Here is a 21817-nt window from a genome sequence, read left to right on the forward strand (position 1 = left end):
ACACCAAACTCATGTCCCCCAAAAAAGCAGCAGACAATTGCTGGATATTCCCCAACTTCTAATGCTTTTCTTTTAAACAAATGATAAACAGCCTCACCTGTGGCAAGGCTTAAAAAAATTGAATAAACTCTTAAATGTTCCTCTCCACATAAATCTTTAGTAAAAGGCGAAAGATTTTTTCGTTTTGAAGAGAAACCAGAGTAAGTGACAATATAGCTCTCTAGGGTAAGTGGCGGCACATCAAAGACCCTGTCATTGCGAGGGTGAGGACCTGAAAGGTATTTTCAGGCTCTAAGAAAGAGGGCGAGAACCAGGCCGGTGGGCAAAACAGGCCAACATTTCAAAGTCTCTGCTCAAGGTACAAAAAGGTGGACTGTTCACATGTGTATGTCTGGGAATATGCAAATTTCTTTTGTACTCACCTCAGCTCATTAGGAGTTGTCGGGGCTGCTGGGGAAGGGGAACAGGAAATGTGAATCAGGCTTTTAGTTAAGTGGCACTGTAGGCCTTTTGTCCCCTAGCCATTTTACGCTTTCAACACCATCCCTCCAATCGATATGCTCAGAGCCACCACTGTGCTCTACACATAGCCATGCACCGTATGTGCCTTTTTCACACGTACTTTCATTAAACCTGAATATAGAAGGATATATCTGTCTAGGCTGGAGACACGTGAAACAAGTCTTACGTGCCCCTTCAAGTCTACCTGAGAGGAAGCGGACTCAGGATTGGCGACCTCTCAGGGCACCTCCAACGGGCACAAATAACGGGCAAGCCCTATGAAAAGCACAGCATGAGTCTTGGTCCCACCTTTAAAAAGGAGGGTGACCTCTGGGATCTGGCAGCAGGATCTTTGGGAGATAAGAAAATATACTGCCTGCGATCGTGAAGTTTCAAGTCAGTCAAGAAAAGCAATCTCATGCACTGCACAAGCTCTTTCCCATGAGGCACCTCTCCTGCACTCTGTTTATGCAAATGAGCAAGCAGAGAGCTCAGGAATAAAACACCAAACTCATGTCCCCCAAAAAAGCAGCAGACAATTGCTGGATATTCCCCAACTTCTAATGCTTTTCTTTTAAACAAATGATAAACAGCCTCACCTGTGGCAAGGCTTAAAAAAATTGAATAAACTCTTAAATGTTCCTCTCCACGGAAATCTTTAGTAAAAGGCGAAAGATTTTTTCGTTTTGAAGAGAAACCAGAGTAAGTGACAATATAGCTCTCTAGGGTAAGTGGCGGCACATCAAAGACCCTGTCATTGCGAGGGTGAGGACCTGAAAGGTATTTTCAGGCTCTAAGAAAGAGGGCGAGAACCAGGCCGGTGGGCAAAACAGGCCAACATTTCAAAGTCTCTGCTCAAGGTACAAAAAGGTGGACTGTTCACATGTGTATGTCTGGGAATATGCAAATTTCTTTTGTACTCACCTCAGCTCATTAGGAGTTGTCGGGGCTGCTGGGGAAGGGGAACAGGAAATGTGAATCAGGCTTTTAGTTAAGTGGCACTGTAGGCCTTTTGTCCCCTAGCCATTTTACGCTTTCAACACGCTCTACACATAGCCATGCACCGTATGTGCCTTTTTCACACGTACTTTCATTAAACCTGAATATAGAAGGATATATCTGTCTAGGCTGGAGACACGTGAAACAAGTCTGACGTGCCCCTTCAAGTCTACCTGAGAGGAAGCTGACTCAGGATTGGCGACCTCTCAGGGCACCTCTAACGGGCACAAATAACGGGCACAAATAACGGGCAAGCCCTATGAAAAGCACAGCATGAGTCTTGGTCCCACCTTTAAAAAGGAGGGTGACCTCTGGGATCTGGCAGCAGGATCTTTGGGAGATAAGAAAATATACTGCCTGCGATCGTGAAGTTTCAAGTCAGTCAAGAAAAGCAATCTCATGCACTGCACAAGCTCTTTCCCATGAGGCACCTCTCCTGCACTCTGTTTATGCAAATGAGCAAGCAGAGCGCTCAGGAATAAAACACCAAACTCATGTCCCCCAAAAAAGCAGCAGACAATTGCTGGATATTCCCCAACTTCTAATGCTTTTCTTTTAAACAAATGATAAACAGCCTCACCTGTGGCAAGGCTTAAAAAAATTGAATAAACTCTTAAATGTTCCTCTCCACGGAAATCTTTAGTAAAAGGCAAAAGATTTTTTAGTTTTGAAGAGAAACCAGAGTAAGTGACAATATAGCTCTCTAGGGTAAGTGGCGGCACATCAAAGACCCTGTCATTGCGAGGGTGAGGACCTGAAAGGTATTTTCAGGCTCTAAGAAAGAGGGCGAGAACCAGGCCGGTGGGCAAAACAGGCCAACATTTCAAAGTCTCTGCTCAAGGTACAAAAAGGTGGACTGTTCACATGTGTATGTCTGGGAATATGCAAATTTCTTTTGTACTCACCTCAGCTCATTAGGAGTTGTCGGGGCTGCTGGGGAAGGGGAACAGGAAATGTGAATCAGGCTTTTAGTTAAGTGGCACTGTAGGCCTTTTGTCCCCTAGCCATTTTACGCTTTCAACACGCTCTACACATAGCCATGCACCGTATGTGCCTTTTTCACACGTACTTTCATTAAACCTGAATATAGAAGGATATATCTGTCTAGGCTGGAGACACGTGAAACAAGTCTGACGTGCCCCTTCAAGTCTACCTGAGAGGAAGCTGACTCAGGATTGGCGACCTCTCAGGGCACCTCGAACGGGCACAAATAACGGGCAAGCCCTATGAAAAGCACAGCATGAGTCTTGGTCCCACCTTTAAAAAGGAGGGTGACCTCTGGGATCTGGCAGCAGGATCTTTGGGAGATAAGAAAATATACTGCCTGCGATTGTGAAGTTTCAAGTCAGTCAAGAAAAGCAATCTCATGCACTGCACAAGCTCTTTCCCATGAGGCACCTCTCCTGCACTCTGTTTATGCAAATGAGCAAGCAGAGAGCTCAGGAATAAAACACCAAACTCATGTCCCCCAAAAAAGCAGCAGACAATTGCTGGATATTCCCCAACTTCTAATGCTTTTCTTTTAAACAAATGATAAACAGCCTCACCTGTGGCAAGGCTTAAAAAAATTGAATAAACTCTTAAATGTTCCTCTCCACGGAAATCTTTAGTAAAAGGCGAAAGATTTTTTCGTTTTGAAGAGAAACCAGAGTAAGTGACAATATAGCTCTCTAGGGTAAGTGGCGGCACATCAAAGACCCTGTCATTGCGAGGGTGAGGACCTGAAAGGTATTTTCAGGCTCTAAGAAAGAGGGCGAGAACCAGGCCGGTGGGCAAAACAGGCCAACATTTCAAAGTCTCTGCTCAAGGTACAAAAAGGTGGACTGTTCACATGTGTATGTCTGGGAATATGCAAATTTCTTTTGTACTCACCTCAGCTCATTAGGAGTTGTCGGGGCTGCTGGGGAAGGGGAACAGGAAATGTGAATCAGGCTTTTAGTTAAGTGGCACTGTAGGCCTTTTGTCCCCTAGCCATTTTACGCTTTCAACACCATCCCTCCAATCGATATGCTCAGAGCCACCACTGTGCTCTACACATAGCCATGCACCGTATGTGCCTTTTTCACACGTACTTTCATTAAACCTGAATATAGAAGGATATATCTGTCTAGGCTGGAGACACGTGAAACAAGTCTGACGTGCCCCTTCAAGTCTACCTGAGAGGAAGCGGACTCAGGATTGGCGACCTCTCAGGGCACCTCCAACGGGCACAAATAACGGGCAAGCCCTATGAAAAGCACAGCATGAGTCTTGGTCCCACCTTTAAAAAGGAGGGTGACCTCTGGGATCTGGCAGCAGGATCTTTGGGAGATAAGAAAATATACTGCCTGCGATCGTGAAGTTTCAAGTCAGTCAAGAAAAGCAATCTCATGCACTGCACAAGCTCTTTCCCATGAGGCACCTCTCCTGCACTCTGTTTATGCAAATGAGCAAGCAGAGCGCTCAGGAATAAAACACCAAACTCATGTCCCCCAAAAAAGCAGCAGACAATTGCTGGATATTCCCCAACTTCTAATGCTTTTCTTTTAAACAAATGATAAACAGCCTCACCTGTGGCAAGGCTTAAAAAAATTGAATAAACTCTTAAATGTTCCTCTCCACGGAAATCTTTAGTAAAAGGCAAAAGATTTTTTCGTTTTGAAGAGAAACCAGAGTAAGTGACAATATAGCTCTCTAGGGTAAGTGGCGGCACATCAAAGACCCTGTCATTGCGAGGGTGAGGACCTGAAAGGTATTTTCAGGCTCTAAGAAAGAGGGCGAGAACCAGGCCGGTGGGCAAAACAGGCCAACATTTCAAAGTCTCTGCTCAAGGTACAAAAAGGTGGACTGTTCACATATGTATGTCTGGGAATATGCAAATTTCTTTTGTACTCACCTCAGCTCATTAGGAGTTGTCGGGGCTGCTGGGGAAGGGGAACAGGAAATGTGAATCAGGCTTTTAGTTAAGTGGCACTGTAGGCATTTTGTCCCCTAGCCATTTTACGCTTTCAACACGCTCTACACATAGCCATGCACCGTATGTGCCTTTTTCACACGTACTTTCATTAAACCTGAATATAGAAGGATATATCTGTCTAGGCTGGAGACACGTGAAACAAGTCTGACGTGCCCCTTCAAGTCTACCTGAGAGGAAGCTGACTCAGGATTGGCGACCTCTCAGGGCACCTCGAACGGGCACAAATAACGGGCAAGCCCTATGAAAAGCACAGCATGAGTCTTGGTCCCACCTTTAAAAAGGAGGGTGACCTCTGGGATCTGGCAGCAGGATCTTTGGGAGATAAGAAAATATACTGCCTGCGATCGTGAAGTTTCAAGTCAGTCAAGAAAAGCAATCTCATGCACTGCACAAGCTCTTTCCCATGAGGCACCTCTCCTGCACTCTGTTTATGCAAATGAGCAAGCAGAGAGCTCAGGAATAAAACACCAAACTTATGTCCCCCAAAAAAGCAGCAGACAATTGCTGGATATTCCCCAACTTCTAATGCTTTTCTTTTAAACAAATGATAAACAGCCTCACCTGTGGCAAGGCTTAAAAAAATTGAATAAACTCTTAAATGTTCCTCTCCACGGAAATCTTTAGTAAAAGGCGAAAGATTTTTTCGTTTTGAAGAGAAACCAGAGTAAGTGACAATATAGCTCTCTAGGGTAAGTGGCGGCACATCAAAGACCCTGTCATTGCGAGGGTGAGGACCTGAAAGGTATTTTCAGGCTCTAAGAAAGAGGGCGAGAACCAGGCCGGTGGGCAAAACAGGCCAACATTTCAAAGTCTCTGCTCAAGGTACAAAAAGGTGGACTGTTCACATGTGTATGTCTGGGAATATGCAAATTTCTTTTGTACTCACCTCAGCTCATTAGGAGTTGTCGGGGCTGCTGGGGAAGGGGAACAGGAAATGTGAATCAGGCTTTTAGTTAAGTGGCACTGTAGGCCTTTTGTCCCCTAGCCATTTTACGCTTTCAACACCATCCCTCCAATCGATATGCTCAGAGCCACCACTGTGCTCTACACATAGCCATGCACCGTATGTGCCTTTTTCACACGTACTTTCATTAAACCTGAATATAGAAGGATATATCTGTCTAGGCTGGAGACACGTGAAACAAGTCTGACGTGCCCCTTCAAGTCTACCTGAGAGGAAGCGGACTCAGGATTGGCGACCTCTCAGGGCACCTCCAACGGGCACAAATAACGGGCAAGCCCTATGAAAAGCACAGCATGAGTCTTGGTCCCACCTTTAAAAAGGAGGGTGACCTCTGGGATCTGGCAGCAGGATCTTTGGGAGATAAGAAAATATACTGCCTGCGATCGTGAAGTTTCAAGTCAGTCAAGAAAAGCAATCTCATGCACTGCACAAGCTCTTTCCCATGAGGCACCTCTCCTGCACTCTGTTTATGCAAATGAGCAAGCAGAGAGCTCAGGAATAAAACACCAAACTCATGTCCCCCAAAAAAGCAGCAGACAATTGCTGGATATTCCCCAACTTCTAATGCTTTTCTTTTAAACAAATGATAAACAGCCTCACCTGTGGCAAGGCTTAAAAAAATTGAATAAACTCTTAAATGTTCCTCTCCACGGAAAACTTTAGTAAAAGGCAAAAGATTTTTTCGTTTTGAAGAGAAACCAGAGTAAGTGACAATATAGCTCTCTAGGGTAAGTGGCGGCACATCAAAGACCCTGTCATTGCGAGGGTGAGGACCTGAAAGGTATTTTCAGGCTCTAAGAAAGAGGGTGAGAACCAGGCCGGTGGGCAAAACAGGCCAACATTTCAAAGTCTCTGCTCAAGGTACAAAAAGGTGGACTGTTCACATGTGTATGTCTGGGAATATGCAAATTTCTTTTGTACTCACCTCAGCTCATTAGGAGTTGTCGGGGCTGCTGGGGAAGGGGAACAGGAAATGTGAATCAGGCTTTTAGTTAAGTGGCACTGTAGGCCTTTTGTCCCCTAGCCATTTTACGCTTTCAACACGCTCTACACATAGCCATGCACCGTATGTGCCTTTTTCACACGTACTTTCATTAAACCTGAATATAGAAGGATATATCTGTCTAGGCTGGAGACACGTGAAACAAGTCTGACGTGCCCCTTCAAGTCTACCTGAGAGGAAGCTGACTCAGGATTGGCGACCTCTCAGGGCACCTCGAACGGGCACAAATAACGGGCAAGCCCTATGAAAAGCACAGCATGAGTCTTGGTCCCACCTTTAAAAAGGAGGGTGACCTCTGGGATCTGGCAGCAGGATCTTTGGGAGATAAGAAAATATACTGCCTGCGATCGTGAAGTTTCAAGTCAGTCAAGAAAAGCAATCTCATGCACTGCACAAGCTCTTTCCCATGAGGCACCTCTCCTGCACTCTGTTTATGCAAATGAGCAAGCAGAGAGCTCAGGAATAAAACACCAAACTTATGTCCCCCAAAAAAGCAGCAGACAATTGCTGGATATTCCCCAACTTCTAATGCTTTTCTTTTAAACAAATGATAAACAGCCTCACCTGTGGCAAGGCTTAAAAAAATTGAATAAACTCTTAAATGTTCCTCTCCACGGAAATCTTTAGTAAAAGGCGAAAGATTTTTTCGTTTTGAAGAGAAACCAGAGTAAGTGACAATATAGCTCTCTAGGGTAAGTGGCGGCACATCAAAGACCCTGTCATTGCGAGGGTGAGGACCTGAAAGGTATTTTCAGGCTCTAAGAAAGAGGGCGAGAACCAGGCCGGTGGGCAAAACAGGCCAACATTTCAAAGTCTCTGCTCAAGGTACAAAAAGGTGGACTGTTCACATGTGTATGTCTGGGAATATGCAAATTTCTTTTGTACTCACCTCAGCTCATTAGGAGTTGTCGGGGCTGCTGGGGAAGGGGAACAGGAAATGTGAATCAGGCTTTTAGTTAAGTGGCACTGTAGGCCTTTTGTCCCCTAGCCATTTTACGCTTTCAACACCATCCCTCCAATCGATATGCTCAGAGCCACCACTGTGCTCTACACATAGCCATGCACCGTATGTGCCTTTTTCACACGTACTTTCATTAAACCTGAATATAGAAGGATATATCTGTCTAGGCTGGAGACACGTGAAACAAGTCTGACGTGCCCCTTCAAGTCTACCTGAGAGGAAGCGGACTCAGGATTGGCGACCTCTCAGGGCACCTCCAACGGGCACAAATAACGGGCAAGCCCTATGAAAAGCACAGCATGAGTCTTGGTCCCACCTTTAAAAAGGAGGGTGACCTCTGGGATCTGGCAGCAGGATCTTTGGGAGATAAGAAAATATACTGCCTGCGATCGTGTAGTTTCAAGTCAGTCAAGAAAAGCAATCTCATGCACTGCACAAGCTCTTTCCCATGAGGCACCTCTCCTGCACTCTGTTTATGCAAATGAGCAAGCAGAGAGCTCAGGAATAAAACACCAAACTCATGTCCCCCAAAAAAGCAGCAGACAATTGCTGGATATTCCCCATCTTCTAATGCTTTTCTTTTAAACAAATGATAAACAGCCTCACCTGTGGCAAGGCTTAAAAAAATTGAATAAACTCTTAAATGTTCCTCTCCACGGAAATCTTTAGTAAAAGGCGAAAGATTTTTTCGTTTTGAAGAGAAACCAGAGTAAGTGACAATATAGCTCTCTAGGGTAAGTGGCGGCACATCAAAGACCCTGTCATTGCGAGGGTGAGGACCTGAAAGGTATTTTCAGGCTCTAAGAAAGAGGGCGAGAACCAGGCCGGTGGGCAAAACAGGCCAACATTTCAAAGTCTCTGCTCAAGGTACAAAAAGGTGGACTGTTCACATGTGTATGTCTGGGAATATGCAAATTTCTTTTGTACTCACCTCAGCTCATTAGGAGTTGTCGGGGCTGCTGGGGAAGGGGAACAGGAAATGTGAATCAGGCTTTTAGTTAAGTGGCACTGTAGGCCTTTTGTCCCCTAGCCATTTTACGCTTTCAACACGCTCTACACATAGCCATGCACCGTATGTGCCTTTTTCACACGTACTTTCATTAAACCTGAATATAGAAGGATATATCTGTCTAGGCTGGAGACACGTGAAACAAGTCTGACGTGCCCCTTCAAGTCTACCTGAGAGGAAGCTGACTCAGGATTGGCGACCTCTCAGGGCACCTCTAACGGGCACAAATAACGGGCAAGCCCTATGAAAAGCACAGCATGAGTCTTGGTCCCACCTTTAAAAAGGAGGGTGACCTCTGGGATCTGGCAGCAGGATCTTTGGGAGATAAGAAAATATACTGCCTGCGATCGTGAAGTTTCAAGTCAGTCAAGAAAAGCAATCTCATGCATTGCACAAGCTCTTTCCCATGAGGCACCTCTCCTGCACTCTGTTTATGCAAATGAGCAAGCAGAGCGCTCAGGAATAAAACACCAAACTCATGTCCCCCAAAAAAGCAGCAGACAATTGCTGGATATTCCCCAACTTCTAATGCTTTTCTTTTAAACAAATGATAAACAGCCTCACCTGTGGCAAGGCTTAAAAAAATTGAATAAACTCTTAAATGTTCCTCTCCACGGAAATCTTTAGTAAAAGGCAAAAGATTTTTTCGTTTTGAAGAGAAACCAGAGTAAGTGACAATATAGCTCTCTAGGGTAAGTGGCGGCACATCAAAGACCCTGTCATTGCGAGGGTGAGGACCTGAAAGGTATTTTCAGGCTCTAAGAAAGAGGGCGAGAACCAGGCCGGTGGGCAAAACAGGCCAACATTTCAAAGTCTCTGCTCAAGGTACAAAAAGGTGGACTGTTCACATGTGTATGTCTGGGAATATGCAAATTTCTTTTGTACTCACCTCAGCTCATTAGGAGTTGTCGGGGCTGCTGGGGAAGGGGAACAGGAAATGTGAATCAGGCTTTTAGTTAAGTGGCACTGTAGGCCTTTTGTCCCCTAGCCATTTTACGCTTTCAACACCATCCCTCCAATCGATATGCTCAGAGCCACCACTGTGCTCTACACATAGCCATGCACCGTATGTGCCTTTTTCACACGTACTTTCATTAAACCTGAATATAGAAGGATATATCTGTCTAGGCTGGAGACACGTGAAACAAGTCTGACGTGCCCCTTCAAGTCTACCTGAGAGGAAGCGGACTCAGGATTGGCGACCTCTCAGGGCACCTCCAACGGGCACAAATAACGGGCAAGCCCTATGAAAAGCACAGCATGAGTCTTGGTCCCACCTTTAAAAAGGAGGGTGACCTCTGGGATCTGGCAGCAGGATCTTTGGGAGATAAGAAAATATACTGCCTGCGATCGTGAAGTTTCAAGTCAGTCAAGAAAAGCAATCTCATGCACTGCACAAGCTCTTTCCCATGAGGCACCTCTCCTGCACTCTGTTTATGCAAATGAGCAAGCAGAGAGCTCAGGAATAAAACACCAAACTCATGTCCCCCAAAAAAGCAGCAGACAATTGCTGGATATTCCCCAACTTCTAATGCTTTTCTTTTAAACAAATGATAAACAGCCTCACCTGTGGCAAGGCTTAAAAAAATTGAATAAACTCTTAAATGTTCCTCTCCACGGAAAACTTTAGTAAAAGGCGAAAGATTTTTTCGTTTTGAAGAGAAACCAGAGTAAGTGACAATATAGCTCTCTAGGGTAAGTGGCGGCACATCAAAGACCCTGTCATTGCGAGGGTGAGGACCTGAAAGGTATTTTCAGGCTCTAAGAAAGAGGGCGAGAACCAGGCCGGTGGGCAAAACAGGCCAACATTTCAAAGTCTCTGCTCAAGGTACAAAAAGGTGGACTGTTCACATGTGTATGTCTGGGAATATGCAAATTTCTTTTGTACTCACCTCAGCTCATTAGGAGTTGTCGGGGCTGCTGGGGAAGGGGAACAGGAAATGTGAATCAGGCTTTTAGTTAAGTGGCACTGTAGGCCTTTTGTCCCCTAGCCATTTTACGCTTTCAACACGCTCTACACATAGCCATGCACCGTATGTGCCTTTTTCACACGTACTTTCATTAAACCTGAATATAGAAGGATATATCTGTCTAGGCTGGAGACACGTGAAACAAGTCTGACGTGCCCCTTCAAGTCTACCTGAGAGGAAGCTGACTCAGGATTGGCGACCTCTCAGGGCACCTCGAACGGGCACAAATAACGGGCAAGCCCTATGAAAAGCACAGCATGAGTCTTGGTCCCACCTTTAAAAAGGAGGGTGACCTCTGGGATCTGGCAGCAGGATCTTTGGGAGATAAGAAAATATACTGCCTGCGATCGTGAAGTTTCAAGTCAGTCAAGAAAAGCAATCTCATGCACTGCACAAGCTCTTTCCCATGAGGCACCTCTCCTGCACTCTGTTTATGCAAATGAGCAAGCAGAGAGCTCAGGAATAAAACACCAAACTTATGTCCCCCAAAAAAGCAGCAGACAATTGCTGGATATTCCCCAACTTCTAATGCTTTTCTTTTAAACAAATGATAAACAGCCTCACCTGTGGCAAGGCTTAAAAAAATTGAATAAACTCTTAAATGTTCCTCTCCACGGAAATCTTTAGTAAAAGGCGAAAGATTTTTTCGTTTTGAAGAGAAACCAGAGTAAGTGACAATATAGCTCTCTAGGGTAAGTGGCGGCACATCAAAGACCCTGTCATTGCGAGGGTGAGGACCTGAAAGGTATTTTCAGGCTCTAAGAAAGAGGGCGAGAACCAGGCCGGTGGGCAAAACAGGCCAACATTTCAAAGTCTCTGCTCAAGGTACAAAAAGGTGGACTGTTCACATGTGTATGTCTGGGAATATGCAAATTTCTTTTGTACTCACCTCAGCTCATTAGGAGTTGTCGGGGCTGCTGGGGAAGGGGAACAGGAAATGTGAATCAGGCTTTTAGTTAAGTGGCACTGTAGGCCTTTTGTCCCCTAGCCATTTTACGCTTTCAACACCATCCCTCCAATCGATATGCTCAGAGCCACCACTGTGCTCTACACATAGCCATGCACCGTATGTGCCTTTTTCACACGTACTTTCATTAAACCTGAATATAGAAGGATATATCTGTCTAGGCTGGAGACACGTGAAACAAGTCTGACGTGCCCCTTCAAGTCTACCTGAGAGGAAGCGGACTCAGGATTGGCGACCTCTCAGGGCACCTCCAACGGGCACAAATAACGGGCAAGCCCTATGAAAAGCACAGCATGAGTCTTGGTCCCACCTTTAAAAAGGAGGGTGACCTCTGGGATCTGGCAGCAGGATCTTTGGGAGATAAGAAAATATACTGCCTGCGATCGTGTAGTTTCAAGTCAGTCAAGAAAAGCAATCTCATGCACTGCACAAGCTCTTTCCCATGAGGCACCTCTCCTGCACTCTGTTTATGCAAATGAGCAAGCAGAGAGCTCAGGAATAAAACACCAAACTCATGTCCCCCAAAAAAGCAGCAGACAATTGCTGGATATTCCCCAACTTCTAATGCTTTTCTTTTAAACAAATGATAAACAGCCTCACCTGTGGCAAGGCTTAAAAAAATTAAATAAACTCTTAAATGTTCCTCTCCACGGAAATCTTTAGTAAAAGGCGAAAAATATTTTCGTTTTGAAGAGAAACCAGAGTAAGTGACAATATAGCTCTCTAGGGTAAGTGGCGCCACATCAAAGACCCTGTCATTGCGAGGGTGAGGACCTGAAAGGTATTTTCAGGCTCTAAGTAAGAGGGCGAGAACCAGGCCGGTGGGCAAAACAGGCCAACATTTCAAAGTCTCTGCTCAAGGTACAAAAAGGTGGACTGTTCACATGTGTATGTCTGGGAATATGCAAATTTCTTTTGTACTCACCTCAGCTCATTAGGAGTTGTCGGGGCTGCTGGGGAAGGGGAACAGGAAATGTGAATCAGGCTTTTAGTTAAGTGGCACTGTAGGCCTTTTGTCCCCTAGCCATTTTACGCTTTCAACACGCTCTACACATAGCCATGCACCGTATGTGCCTTTTTCACACGTACTTTCATTAAACCTGAATATAGAAGGATATATCTGTCTAGGCTGGAGACACGTGAAACAAGTCTGACGTGCCCCTTCAAGTCTACCTGAGAGGAAGCTGACTCAGGATTGGCGACCTCTCAGGGCACCTCGAACGGGCACAAATAACGGGCAAGCCCTATGAAAAGCACAGCATGAGTCTTGGTCCCACCTTTAAAAAGGAGGGTGACCTCTGGGATCTAGCAGCAGGATCTTTGAGAGATAAGAAAATATACTGCCTGCGATCGTGAAGTTTCAAGTCAGTCAAGAAAAGCAATCTCATGCACTGCACAAGCTCTTTCCCATGAGGCATCTCTCCTGCACTCTGTTTATGCAAATGAGCAAGCAGAGAGCTCAGGAATAAAACACCAAACTCATGTCCCCCAAAAAAGCAGCAGACAATTGCTGGATATTCCCCAACTTCTAATGCTTTTCTTTTAAACAAATGATAAACAGCCTCACCTGTGGCAAGGCTTAAAAAAATTGAATAAACTCTTAAATATTCCTCTCCACGGAAATCTTTAGTAAAAGGCGAAAGATTTTTTCGTTTTGAAGAGAAACCAGAGTAAGTGACAATATAGCTCTCTAGGGTAAGTGGCGGCACATCAAAGACCCTGTCATTGCGAGGGTGAGGACCTGAAAGGTATTTTCAGGCTCTAAGAAAGAGGGCGAGAACCAGGCCGGTGGGCAAAACAGGCCAACATTTCAAAGTCTCTGCTCAAGGTACAAAAAGGTGGACTGTTCACATGTGTATGTCTGGGAATATGCAAATTTCTTTTGTACTCACCTCAGCTCATTAGGAGTTGTCGGGGCTGCTGGGGAAGGGGAACAGGAAATGTGAATCAGGCTTTTAGTTAAGTGGCACTGTAGGCCTTTTGTCCCCTAGCCATTTTACGCTTTCAACACGCTCTACACATAGCCATGCACCGTATGTGCCTTTTTCACACGTACTTTCATTAAACCTGAATATAGAAGGATATATCTGTCTAGGCTGGAGACACGTGAAACAAGTCTGACGTGCCCCTTCAAGTCTACCTGAGAGGAAGCTGACTCAGGATTGGCGACCTCTCAGGGCACCTCGAACGGGCACAAATAACGGGCAAGCCCTATGAAAAGCACAGCATGAGTCTTGGTCCCACCTTTAAAAAGGAGGGTGACCTCTGGGATCTGGCAGCAGGATCTTTGGGAGATAAGAAAATATACTGCCTGCGATCGTGAAGTTTCAAGTCAGTCAAGAAAAGCAATCTCATGCACTGCACAAGCTCTTTCCCATGAGGCACCTCTCCTGCACTCTGTTTATGCAAATGAGCAAGCAGAGAGCTCAGGAATAAAACACCAAACTCATGTCCCCCAAAAAAGCAGCAGACAATTGCTGGATATTCCCCAACTTCTAATGCTTTTCTTTTAAACAAATGATAAACAGCCTCACCTGTGGCAAGGCTTAAAAAAATTGAATAAACTCTTAAATGTTCCTCTCCACGGAAATCTTTAGTAAAAGGCGAAAGATTTTTTCGTTTTGAAGAGAAACCAGAGTAAGTGACAATATAGCTCTCTAGGGTAAGTGGCGGCACATCAAAGACCCTGTCATTGCGAGGGTGAGGACCTGAAAGGTATTTTCAGGCTCTAAGAAAGAGGGCGAGAACCAGGCCGGTGGGCAAAACAGGCCAACATTTCAAAGTCTCTGCTCAAGGTACAAAAAGGTGGACTGTTCACATGTGTATGTCTGGGAATATGCAAATTTCTTTTGTACTCACCTCAGCTCATTAGGAGTTGTCGGGGCTGCTGGGGAAGGGGAACAGGAAATGTGAATCAGGCTTTTAGTTAAGTGGCACTGTAGGCCTTTTGTCCCCTAGCCATTTTACGCTTTCAACACCATCCCTCCAATCGATATGCTCAGAGCCACCACTGTGCTCTACACATAGCCATGCACCGTATGTGCCTTTTTCACACGTACTTTCATTAAACCTGAATATAGAAGGATATATCTGTCTAGGCTGGAGACACGTGAAACAAGTCTGACGTGCCCCTTCAAGTCTACCTGAGAGGAAGCGGACTCAGGATTGGCGACCTCTCAGGGCACCTCCAACGGGCACAAATAACGGGCAAGCCCTATGAAAAGCACAGCATGAGTCTTGGTCCCACCTTTAAAAAGGAGGGTGACCTCTGGGATCTGGCAGCAGGATCTTTGGGAGATAAGAAAATATACTGCCTGCGATCGTGTAGTTTCAAGTCAGTCAAGAAAAGCAATCTCATGCACTGCACAAGCTCTTTCCCATGAGGCACCTCTCCTGCACTCTGTTTATGCAAATGAGCAAGCAGAGAGCTCAGGAATAAAACACCAAACTCATGTCCCCCAAAAAAGCAGCAGACAATTGCTGGATATTCCCCAACTTCTAATGCTTTTCTTTTAAACAAATGATAAACAGCCTCACCTGTGGCAAGGCTTAAAAAAATTGAATAAACTCTTAAATGTTCCTCTCCACGGAAATCTTTAGTAAAAGGCGAAAAATATTTTCGTTTTGAAGAGAAACCAGAGTAAGTGACAATATAGCTCTCTAGGGTAAGTGGCGCCACATCAAAGACCCTGTCATTGCGAGGGTGAGGACCTGAAAGGTATTTTCAGGCTCTAAGTAAGAGGGCGAGAACCAGGCCGGTGGGCAAAACAGGCCAACATTTCAAAGTCTCTGCTCAAGGTACAAAAAGGTGGACTGTTCACATGTGTATGTCTGGGAATATGCAAATTTCTTTTGTACTCACCTCAGCTCATTAGGAGTTGTCGGGGCTGCTGGGGAAGGGGAACAGGAAATGTGAATCAGGCTTTTAGTTAAGTGGCACTGTAGGCCTTTTGTCCCCTAGCCATTTTACGCTTTCAACACGCTCTACACATAGCCATGCACCGTATGTGCCTTTTTCACACGTACTTTCATTAAACCTGAATATAGAAGGATATATCTGTCTAGGCTGGAGACACGTGAAACAAGTCTGACGTGCCCCTTCAAGTCTACCTGAGAGGAAGCTGACTCAGGATTGGCGACCTCTCAGGGCACCTCGAACGGGCACAAATAACGGGCAAGCCCTATGAAAAGCACAGCATGAGTCTTGGTCCCACCTTTAAAAAGGAGGGTGACCTCTGGGATCTGGCAGCAGGATCTTTGGGAGATAAGAAAATATACTGCCTGCGATCGTGAAGTTTCAAGTCAGTCAAGAAAAGCAATCTCATGCACTGCACAAGCTCTTTCCCATGAGGCACCTCTCCTGCACTCTGTTTATGCAAATGAGCAAGCAGAGAGCTCAGGAATAAAACACCAAACTCATGTCCCCCAAAAAAGCAGCAGACAATTGCTGGATATTCCCCAACTTCTAATGCTTTTCTTTTAAACAAATGATAAACAGCCTCACCTGTGGCAAGGCTTAAAAAAATTGAATAAACTCTTAAATGTTCCTCTCCACGGAAATCTTTAGTAAAAGGCGAAAGATTTTTTCGTTTTGAAGAGAAACCAGAGTAAGTGACAATATAGCTCTCTAGGGTAAGTGGCGGCACATCAAAGACCCTGTCATTGCGAGGGTGAGGACCTGAAAGGTATTTTCAGGCTCTAAGAAAGAGGGCGAGAACCAGGCCGGTGGGCAAAACAGGCCAACATTTCAAAGTCTCTGCTCAAGGTACAAAAAGGTGGACTGTTCACATGTGTATGTCTGGGAATATGCAAATTTCTTTTGTACTCACCTCAGCTCATTAGGAGTTGTCGGGGCTGCTGGGGAAGGGGAACAGCAAATGTGAATCAGGCTTTTAGTTAAGTGGCACTGTAGGCCTTTTGTCCCCTAGCCATTTTACGCTTTCAACACGCTCTACACATAGCCATGCACCGTATGTGCCTTTTTCACTCGTACTTTCATTAAACCTGAATATAGAAGGATATATCTGTCTAGGCTGGAGACACGTGAAACAAGTCTGACGTGCCCCTTCAAGTCTACCTGAGAGGAAGCGGACTCAGGATTGGCGACCTCTCAGGGCACCTCCAACGGGCACAAATAACGGGCAAGCCCTATGAAAAGCACAGCATGAGTCTTGGTCCCACCTTTAAAAAGGAGGGTGACCTCTGGGATCTGGCAGCAGGATCTTTGGGAGATAAGAAAATATACTGCCTGCGATCGTGTAGTTTCAAGTCAGTCAAGAAAAGCAATCTCATGCACTGCACAAGCTCTTTCCCATGAGGCACCTCTCCTGCACTCTGTTTATGCAAATGAGCAAGCAGAGAGCTCAGGAATAAAACACCAAACTCATGTCCCCCAAAAAAGCAGCAGACAATTGCTGGATATTCCCCATCTTCTAATGCTTTTCTTTTAAACAAATGATAAACAGCCTCACCTGTGGCAAGGCTTAAAAAAATTGAATAAACTCTTAAATGTTCCTCTCCACGGAAATCTTTAGTAAAAGGCGAAAGATTTTTTCGTTTTGAAGAGAAACCAGAGTAAGTGACAATATAGCTCTCTAGGGTAAGTGGCGGCACATCAAAGACCCTGTCATTGCGAGGGTGAGGACCTGAAAGGTATTTTCAGGCTCTAAGAAAGAGGGCGAGAACCAGGCCGGTGGGCAAAACAGGCCAACATTTCAAAGTCTCTGCTCAAGGTACAAAAAGGTGGACTGTTCACATGTGTATGTCTGGGAATATGCAAATTTCTTTTGTACTCACCTCAGCTCATTAGGAGTTGTCGGGGCTGCTGGGGAAGGGGAACAGGAAATGTGAATCAGGCTTTTAGTTAAGTGGCACTGTAGGCCTTTTGTCCCCTAGCCATTTTACGCTTTCAACACGCTCTACACATAGCCATGCACCGTATGTGCCTTTTTCACACGTACTTTCATTAAACCTGAATATAGAAGGATATATCTGTCTAGGCTGGAGACACGTGAAACAAGTCTGACGTGCCCCTTCAAGTCTACCTGAGAGGAAGCTGACTCAGGATTGGCGACCTCTCAGGGCACCTCTAACGGGCACAAATAACGGGCAAGCCCTATGAAAAGCACAGCATGAGTCTTGGTCCCACCTTTAAAAAGGAGGGTGACCTCTGGGATCTGGCAGCAGGATCTTTGGGAGATAAGAAAATATACTGCCTGCGATCGTGAAGTTTCAAGTCAGTCAAGAAAAGCAATCTCATGCATTGCACAAGCTCTTTCCCATGAGGCACCTCTCCTGCACTCTGTTTATGCAAATGAGCAAGCAGAGCGCTCAGGAATAAAACACCAAACTCATGTCCCCCAAAAAAGCAGCAGACAATTGCTGGATATTCCCCAACTTCTAATGCTTTTCTTTTAAACAAATGATAAACAGCCTCACCTGTGGCAAGGCTTAAAAAAATTGAATAAACTCTTAAATGTTCCTCTCCACGGAAATCTTTAGTAAAAGGCAAAAGATTTTTTCGTTTTGAAGAGAAACCAGAGTAAGTGACAATATAGCTCTCTAGGGTAAGTGGCGGCACATCAAAGACCCTGTCATTGCGAGGGTGAGGACCTGAAAGGTATTTTCAGGCTCTAAGAAAGAGGGCGAGAACCAGGCCGGTGGGCAAAACAGGCCAACATTTCAAAGTCTCTGCTCAAGGTACAAAAAGGTGGACTGTTCACATGTGTATGTCTGGGAATATGCAAATTTCTTTTGTACTCACCTCAGCTCATTAGGAGTTGTCGGGGCTGCTGGGGAAGGGGAACAGGAAATGTGAATCAGGCTTTTAGTTAAGTGGCACTGTAGGCCTTTTGTCCCCTAGCCATTTTACGCTTTCAACACGCTCTACACATAGCCATGCACCGTATGTGCCTTTTTCACACGTACTTTCATTAAACCTGAATATAGAAGGATATATCTGTCTAGGCTGGAGACACGTGAAACAAGTCTGACGTGCCCCTTCAAGTCTACCTGAGAGGAAGCTGACTCAGGATTGGCGACCTCTCAGGGCACCTCGAACGGGCACAAATAACGGGCAAGCCCTATGAAAAGCACAGCATGAGTCTTGGTCCCACCTTTAAAAAGGAGGGTGACCTCTGGGATCTGGCAGCAGGATCTTTGGGAGATAAGAAAATATACTGCCTGCGATCGTGAAGTTTCAAGTCAGTCAAGAAAAGCAATCTCATGCACTGCACAAGCTCTTTCCCATGAGGCACCTCTCCTGCACTCTGTTTATGCAAATGAGCAAGCAGAGAGCTCAGGAATAAAACACCAAACTTATGTCCCCCAAAAAAGCAGCAGACAATTGCTGGATATTCCCCAACTTCTAATGCTTTTCTTTTAAACAAATGATAAACAGCCTCACCTGTGGCAAGGCTTAAAAAAATTGAATAAACTCTTAAATGTTCCTCTCCACGGAAATCTTTAGTAAAAGGCGAAAGATTTTTTCGTTTTGAAGAGAAACCAGAGTAAGTGACAATATAGCTCTCTAGGGTAAGTGGCGGCACATCAAAGACCCTGTCATTGCGAGGGTGAGGACCTGAAAGGTATTTTCAGGCTCTAAGAAAGAGGGCGAGAACCAGGCCGGTGGGCAAAACAGGCCAACATTTCAAAGTCTCTGCTCAAGGTACAAAAAGGTGGACTGTTCACATGTGTATGTCTGGGAATATGCAAATTTCTTTTGTACTCACCTCAGCTCATTAGGAGTTGTCGGGGCTGCTGGGGAAGGGGAACAGGAAATGTGAATCAGGCTTTTAGTTAAGTGGCACTGTAGGCCTTTTGTCCCCTAGCCATTTTACGCTTTCAACACCATCCCTCCAATCGATATGCTCAGAGCCACCACTGTGCTCTACACATAGCCATGCACCGTATGTGCCTTTTTCACACGTACTTTCATTAAACCTGAATATAGAAGGATATATCTGTCTAGGCTGGAGACACGTGAAACAAGTCTGACGTGCCCCTTCAAGTCTACCTGAGAGGAAGCGGACTCAGGATTGGCGACCTCTCAGGGCACCTCCAACGGGCACAAATAACGGGCAAGCCCTATGAAAAGCACAGCATGAGTCTTGGTCCCACCTTTAAAAAGGAGGGTGACCTCTGGGATCTGGCAGCAGGATCTTTGGGAGATAAGAAAATATACTGCCTGCGATCGTGAAGTTTCAAGTCAGTCAAGAAAAGCAATCTCATGCACTGCACAAGCTCTTTCCCATGAGGCACCTCTCCTGCACTCTGTTTATGCAAATGAGCAAGCAGAGAGCTCAGGAATAAAACACCAAACTCATGTCCCCCAAAAAAGCAGCAGACAATTGCTGGATATTCCCCAACTTCTAATGCTTTTCTTTTAAACAAATGATAAACAGCCTCACCTGTGGCAAGGCTTAAAAAAATTGAATAAACTCTTAAATGTTCCTCTCCACGGAAAACTTTAGTAAAAGGCAAAAGATTTTTTCGTTTTGAAGAGAAACCAGAGTAAGTGACAATATAGCTCTCTAGGGTAAGTGGCGGCACATCAAAGACCCTGTCATTGCGAGGGTGAGGACCTGAAAGGTATTTTCAGGCTCTAAGAAAGAGGGCGAGAACCAGGCCGGTGGGCAAAACAGGCCAACATTTCAAAGTCTCTGCTCAAGGTACAAAAAGGTGGACTGTTCACATGTGTATGTCTGGGAATATGCAAATTTCTTTTGTACTCACCTCAGCTCATTAGGAGTTGTCGGGGCTGCTGGGGAAGGGGAACCGCAAATGTGAATCAGGCTTTTAGTTAAGTGGCACTGTAGGCCTTTTGTCCCCTAGCCATTTTACGCTTTCAACACGCTCTACACATAGCCATGCACCGTATGTGCCTTTTTCACACGTACTTTCATTAAACCTGAATATAGAAGGATATATCTGTCTAGGCTGGAGACACGTGAAACAAGTCTGACGTGCCCCTTCAAGTCTACCTGAGAGGAAGCTGACTCAGGATTGGCGACCTCTCAGGGCACCTCGAACGGGCACAAATAACGGGCAAGCCCTATGAAAAGCACAGCATGAGTCTTGGTCCCACCTTTAAAAAGGAGGGTGACCTCTGGGATCTGGCAGCAGGATCTTTGGGAGATAAGAAAATATACTGCCTGCGATCGTGAAGTTTCAAGTCAGTCAAGAAAAGCAATCTCATGCACTGCACAAGCTCTTTCCCATGAGGCACCTCTCCTGCACTCTGTTTATGCAAATGAGCAAGCAGAGAGCTCAGGAATAAAACACCAAACTCATGTCCCCCAAAAAAGCAGCAGACAATTGCTGGATATTCCCCAACTTCTAATGCTTTTCTTTTAAACAAATGATAAACAGCCTCACCTGTGGCAAGGCTTAAAAAAATTGAATAAACTCTTAAATGTTCCTCTCCACGGAAATCTTTAGTAAAAGGCGAAAGATTTTTTCGTTTTGAAGAGAAACCAGAGTAAGTGACAATATAGCTCTCTAGGGTAAGTGGCGGCACATCAAAGACCCTGTCATTGCGAGGGTGAGGACCTGAAAGGTATTTTCAGGCTCTAAGAAAGAGGGCGAGAACCAGGCCGGTGGGCAAAACAGGCCAACATTTCAAAGTCTCTGCTCAAGGTACAAAAAGGTGGACTGTTCACATGTGTATGTCTGGGAATATGCAAATTTCTTTTGTACTCACCTCAGCTCATTAGGAGTTGTCGGGGCTGCTGGGGAAGGGGAACAGGAAATGTGAATCAGGCTTTTAGTTAAGTGGCACTGTAGGCCTTTTGTCCCCTAGCCATTTTACGCTTTCAACACCATCCCTCCAATCGATATGCTCAGAGCCACCACTGTGCTCTACACATAGCCATGCACCGTATGTGCCTTTTTCACACGTACTTTCATTAAACCTGAATATAGAAGGATATATCTGTCTAGGCTGGAGACACGTGAAACAAGTCTGACGTGCCCCTTCAAGTCTACCTGAGAGGAAGCGGACTCAGGATTGGCGACCTCTCAGGGCACCTCCAACGGGCACAAATAACGGGCAAGCCCTATGAAAAGCACAGCATGAGTCTTGGTCCCACCTTTAAAAAGGAGGGTGACCTCTGGGATCTGGCAGCAGGATCTTTGGGAGATAAGAAAATATACTGCCTGCGATCGTGTAGTTTCAAGTCAGTCAAGAAAAGCAATCTCATGCACTGCACAAGCTCTTTCCCATGAGGCACCTCTCCTGCACTCTGTTTATGCAAATGAGCAAGCAGAGAGCTCAGGAATAAAACACCAAACTCATGTCCCCCAAAAAAGCAGCAGACAATTGCTGGATATTCCCCAACTTCTAATGCTTTTCTTTTAAACAAATGATAAACAGCCTCACCTGTGGCAAGGCTTAAAAAAATTGAATAAACTCTTAAATGTTCCTCTCCACGGAAATCTTTAGTAAAAGGCGAAAAATATTTTCGTTTTGAAGAGAAACCAGAGTAAGT

General features: G+C 45.2%; 23 non-coding genes across 23 annotated transcripts; all 23 read right to left on the reverse strand.

Moving 5' to 3' along the window:
* Positions 1-89: 89 nt before the first annotated feature.
* On the reverse strand, positions 90-204 carry LOC146774916 (U5 spliceosomal RNA). Its single transcript, XR_014974764.1, has one exon. It is a non-coding gene; the product is annotated as a U5 spliceosomal RNA (small nuclear RNA).
* Positions 205-1092: 888 nt separating this feature from the next.
* Positions 1093-1207, reverse strand: LOC146774917 (U5 spliceosomal RNA). The gene has a single exon (XR_014972930.1). It is a non-coding gene; the product is annotated as a U5 spliceosomal RNA (small nuclear RNA).
* An 865-nt stretch (positions 1208-2072) lies between these two features.
* LOC146774918 (U5 spliceosomal RNA) lies at positions 2073-2187 on the reverse strand. Its single transcript, XR_014974283.1, has one exon. It is a non-coding gene; the product is annotated as a U5 spliceosomal RNA (small nuclear RNA).
* An 852-nt stretch (positions 2188-3039) lies between these two features.
* On the reverse strand, positions 3040-3154 carry LOC146774919 (U5 spliceosomal RNA). Its single transcript, XR_014972931.1, has one exon. It is a non-coding gene; the product is annotated as a U5 spliceosomal RNA (small nuclear RNA).
* Positions 3155-4042: 888 nt separating this feature from the next.
* On the reverse strand, positions 4043-4157 carry LOC146774920 (U5 spliceosomal RNA). The gene has a single exon (XR_014973680.1). It is a non-coding gene; the product is annotated as a U5 spliceosomal RNA (small nuclear RNA).
* Positions 4158-5009: 852 nt separating this feature from the next.
* Positions 5010-5124, reverse strand: LOC146774921 (U5 spliceosomal RNA). The gene has a single exon (XR_014972932.1). It is a non-coding gene; the product is annotated as a U5 spliceosomal RNA (small nuclear RNA).
* Positions 5125-6012: 888 nt separating this feature from the next.
* Positions 6013-6127, reverse strand: LOC146774922 (U5 spliceosomal RNA). The gene has a single exon (XR_014974495.1). It is a non-coding gene; the product is annotated as a U5 spliceosomal RNA (small nuclear RNA).
* Positions 6128-6979: 852 nt separating this feature from the next.
* On the reverse strand, positions 6980-7094 carry LOC146774923 (U5 spliceosomal RNA). Its single transcript, XR_014972933.1, has one exon. It is a non-coding gene; the product is annotated as a U5 spliceosomal RNA (small nuclear RNA).
* Positions 7095-7982: 888 nt separating this feature from the next.
* On the reverse strand, positions 7983-8097 carry LOC146774924 (U5 spliceosomal RNA). The gene has a single exon (XR_014972934.1). It is a non-coding gene; the product is annotated as a U5 spliceosomal RNA (small nuclear RNA).
* Positions 8098-8949: 852 nt separating this feature from the next.
* LOC146774925 (U5 spliceosomal RNA) lies at positions 8950-9064 on the reverse strand. The gene has a single exon (XR_014973682.1). It is a non-coding gene; the product is annotated as a U5 spliceosomal RNA (small nuclear RNA).
* An 888-nt stretch (positions 9065-9952) lies between these two features.
* On the reverse strand, positions 9953-10067 carry LOC146774926 (U5 spliceosomal RNA). The gene has a single exon (XR_014974458.1). It is a non-coding gene; the product is annotated as a U5 spliceosomal RNA (small nuclear RNA).
* Positions 10068-10919: 852 nt separating this feature from the next.
* Positions 10920-11034, reverse strand: LOC146774927 (U5 spliceosomal RNA). Its single transcript, XR_014972935.1, has one exon. It is a non-coding gene; the product is annotated as a U5 spliceosomal RNA (small nuclear RNA).
* An 888-nt stretch (positions 11035-11922) lies between these two features.
* On the reverse strand, positions 11923-12037 carry LOC146774928 (U5 spliceosomal RNA). The gene has a single exon (XR_014974523.1). It is a non-coding gene; the product is annotated as a U5 spliceosomal RNA (small nuclear RNA).
* An 852-nt stretch (positions 12038-12889) lies between these two features.
* LOC146774929 (U5 spliceosomal RNA) lies at positions 12890-13004 on the reverse strand. Its single transcript, XR_014973791.1, has one exon. It is a non-coding gene; the product is annotated as a U5 spliceosomal RNA (small nuclear RNA).
* Positions 13005-13856: 852 nt separating this feature from the next.
* LOC146774930 (U5 spliceosomal RNA) lies at positions 13857-13971 on the reverse strand. Its single transcript, XR_014972936.1, has one exon. It is a non-coding gene; the product is annotated as a U5 spliceosomal RNA (small nuclear RNA).
* An 888-nt stretch (positions 13972-14859) lies between these two features.
* Positions 14860-14974, reverse strand: LOC146774931 (U5 spliceosomal RNA). Its single transcript, XR_014974515.1, has one exon. It is a non-coding gene; the product is annotated as a U5 spliceosomal RNA (small nuclear RNA).
* An 852-nt stretch (positions 14975-15826) lies between these two features.
* On the reverse strand, positions 15827-15941 carry LOC146774932 (U5 spliceosomal RNA). Its single transcript, XR_014972938.1, has one exon. It is a non-coding gene; the product is annotated as a U5 spliceosomal RNA (small nuclear RNA).
* An 852-nt stretch (positions 15942-16793) lies between these two features.
* Positions 16794-16908, reverse strand: LOC146774933 (U5 spliceosomal RNA). The gene has a single exon (XR_014972939.1). It is a non-coding gene; the product is annotated as a U5 spliceosomal RNA (small nuclear RNA).
* An 852-nt stretch (positions 16909-17760) lies between these two features.
* Positions 17761-17875, reverse strand: LOC146774934 (U5 spliceosomal RNA). The gene has a single exon (XR_014973683.1). It is a non-coding gene; the product is annotated as a U5 spliceosomal RNA (small nuclear RNA).
* Positions 17876-18727: 852 nt separating this feature from the next.
* Positions 18728-18842, reverse strand: LOC146774935 (U5 spliceosomal RNA). The gene has a single exon (XR_014972940.1). It is a non-coding gene; the product is annotated as a U5 spliceosomal RNA (small nuclear RNA).
* An 888-nt stretch (positions 18843-19730) lies between these two features.
* On the reverse strand, positions 19731-19845 carry LOC146774936 (U5 spliceosomal RNA). The gene has a single exon (XR_014974496.1). It is a non-coding gene; the product is annotated as a U5 spliceosomal RNA (small nuclear RNA).
* Positions 19846-20697: 852 nt separating this feature from the next.
* Positions 20698-20812, reverse strand: LOC146774937 (U5 spliceosomal RNA). The gene has a single exon (XR_014972941.1). It is a non-coding gene; the product is annotated as a U5 spliceosomal RNA (small nuclear RNA).
* Positions 20813-21700: 888 nt separating this feature from the next.
* On the reverse strand, positions 21701-21815 carry LOC146774938 (U5 spliceosomal RNA). Its single transcript, XR_014974516.1, has one exon. It is a non-coding gene; the product is annotated as a U5 spliceosomal RNA (small nuclear RNA).
* Positions 21816-21817: the final 2 nt, after the last annotated feature.

The sequence above is a fragment of the Triturus cristatus genome, chromosome 12, assembly GCF_964204655.1.
Source record: "Triturus cristatus chromosome 12, aTriCri1.1, whole genome shotgun sequence".
Classification (NCBI taxonomy): domain Eukaryota; kingdom Metazoa; phylum Chordata; class Amphibia; order Caudata; family Salamandridae; genus Triturus; species Triturus cristatus.